The following is a 2,935-nucleotide window of genomic DNA, read 5'->3' as shown; positions in this document are numbered from 1 at the left end:
AACCACTACTACACTAGTAGTAGTATACTGTAAACCGCTCTGAGACCCATTAGGGGTCATGGGCGGTATATAAGTCCAATGTAAATAAATAAATACATAAATAAACAAACATGGGGGCGTGGTCTAATATGCTAATGAGCCGTGATATCAGGGGAGTGGCTTAATATGCTAATGAGTTTCTGCTGTTGGGTGTGGCCTATTATGCTAATGAGTTCCTGCTGGGCTTTTTCTGTAAAAAAAGCCCTGCCAATATGCCAAATAGTACAGTGTTATAGGATAACTAAGATACTGAGATGTTAAGAACAGTAAGGCAAGCTTAGGTTTGATGGGAAAGTAAGCATAGCCTCTATCTCAAGTTCCCCCAAAATTTCCACACACACCTCCAAACCTTCCCCCTTGGCTTCAAAATTTCTCAAAAAAACGTTACATCTTTAGCTGTCCAGTTTCACATGCCTCCAGTTTTCTCCTCCAACACCAAAAGTATTAAAACGGAAGGAAAGTACTTTCCTGAGCAGGCAGAGACCTAACGAGAAGAGCAACGCTGCCCGACCGGCTACTCTCGCTAAGCCTCGGAATAAGCTGAGATCCACCTAGCCCTCTACTGTCTTAAAATGTCTTAATTATTCCACAGTGAAAACATAATTTAATACTATTTAAATGTCAGTCAGTTTCATGGCACTTGACGCTCGCCCTCCAGGGTCACTGCGAGAGAGGTGGCAGCACGCGGGCCTGAATTCCAAGCAGTGAATGCCCACTGGGAAATCTGCCCCGCATGCTGCGCCCCCCCCACCCCACTCACAAAAAGACCCTTCAAAGGGTCCTTTTATGAGCGGGAGCTGCGGCCAGCGACAGCCCCTCTCCCTCCCCACTGAACGCTTTAAAAGGCCCTCCAGCTGATTGACGGGCCACGTGCTCCCCGTCGATCCGCTGAAGGGGAGGCTGCGGGTGGCTGCTCTTGGGGGCGGGGCTTCCCCCGCCGGCCAGCTGGCCATGGGTGGACTGGAGCCCCCAGAAGCAGGGGAACCCCCACCCGGACCTCGAGGCTCGCAACCCTATTTGAGGCTCAATCCCCTGTGCATGTTTACAGCCCAGTCCTACACACACTGACTTGGAAGTGATTCTCTCTGTTTTCAGTGGGACAAACAAGAACGCACAAAAGTGTTGTGGCCCTCCTGAACATGTCACCACACTGACTTCATGGAGCAACAAGAGTTAAAAGAAGTGTCACCTACAGTGTGAAATGATTATATGACAAACCTCCAGCTAATCAGTGAAAGCAGGCTTAATTACTGATGCATGTTAATAGGTTAATGAATTAACATATATTTAAATGCCGGGTGAGGATGAGGCTCGGAGAAAATGAAAAACGCTGCCCTTCACAAGGATGCAAACAATTTCTGTCCAGGAAGGCAGAACTAGTGACTCCAAATTCTGGGAGCAGCCACACCGACTCCAACAAGATGCTTTAAGTGTTTTGAGATTTCCCCGGCTGCTGTTTCAACACTTGTCATCACAACAAGCCTATTTCTGACAGTCCACAGGAGAAGGAGAAGAAGAGAAGAAGAGATTGGATTTATACCCCTTACCCTTCACTCGGAGTCTCAGAGCACTTTACAATCTCCTTTCCCTTCCCCTCCCCACAACAGACACCCTGTGGGGCTGAGAGAGCTCTCTCGAGAACTGCCCTTGAGAGAACAGCTCTGAAAGGACCCAAGGTCACCCAACTGGCTGCAGGAGGAGGAGCGGGGACTCAAACCCGATTCTCCCTGATTAGAGTCCGTGCTCCTAACCGCTACACCAAACTGGGAGGGAGGCTGCAGCCCGTCCCAGACCTCTTCAAACAAAACCATCAGGCAGGTGTAAGCGTTCAGGTCTTTATCTCATCCACTCTTTACACAATTTAGAGGAACACTTAAGAAAATATAACAAAAAGGTCCCACGGGGGGTGGAAATTCTCCCACATCCGCCCATTGGAGATGAACAGAGTTGAACGGGGTTTTGCGCGGGACTTCCTGGTGGGTTACACCCCGAATCAGGTTTCACATGTGCTCTTGCAGCCGTGGAAATAGGTTGAATGACAGGCCCAGAAGGGCCGCAGACCCACACCCAGAGAAGGAAACAAACGGGATGGGGAACCACTTGCCCGGAAGCCTCCCCACTCAACACCCCCCTGCCCTCTGGCGGGATCTCCTTACAGGCAACCGAGTGTCAGAAGGGCTGCTTAATGGCAAACGGCCAGGCAGAGAAAAGCCGCTGAGCAGCAATGAAACACTTCGTGTACACGCAGTCTTGCGGTGACCTCTACCATCTTGCTAAGGCAATACTGTTATCCTCAATGGGGGGTGGGGACAGACAGACAGACAGAGAAGCTTGCCTAAAGCTACCTAGCGAGTTAATTTTAATTGGGGGCTCCCAGGTTTACTTAGGGGTGCCGGGGAGGTTTGGGAGCCAGGCAGACAGTGGACGTGACATCACGCTATCTGTCCATGTCTCATCCGGGTGAAAATCCAGATGTAAGTGCATCAGCCAACACTCTAGAAACGCTTGGGTTCTCTATGATACGACAGTTTCTAGGGCGTTGGCTGATGCATTGATGTGGCATCTGGCTCATAGCTACCATGCCCCCTTCCTTAAAGCCCCCCTCACCAGTTCGGTGTCGTGGTTAAGTGCGCGGACTCTAATCTGGGAGAACCGGGTTTGATTCCCCACTCCTCCACTTGCACCAGGAGCTGCGGTGGCTCAAGTGGTTAAGACGCTGAACTGCAGGCTGTGGAAGGTCGGTCGTTCGGCAGTTGCGAGACCCGAGTGCGCCGCATGACGGAGTGAGCTCCCGTCTCTAGTTCCAGCTCCTGCCAACCCAGCAGTTCGAAAGCAAGAAATTGCAAGTAGATAAATAGGGACCACTTCGGTGGGAAGGTCACAGCGTTCCATGTGC

Source organism: Gekko japonicus, unplaced genomic scaffold, assembly GCF_001447785.1.
Source record: "Gekko japonicus isolate JY-2015 unplaced genomic scaffold, Gekko_japonicus_V1.1 scaffold2412, whole genome shotgun sequence".
In the NCBI taxonomy this organism is placed as follows: domain Eukaryota; kingdom Metazoa; phylum Chordata; class Lepidosauria; order Squamata; family Gekkonidae; genus Gekko; species Gekko japonicus.
This window is presented reverse-complemented; position numbering follows the sequence as displayed.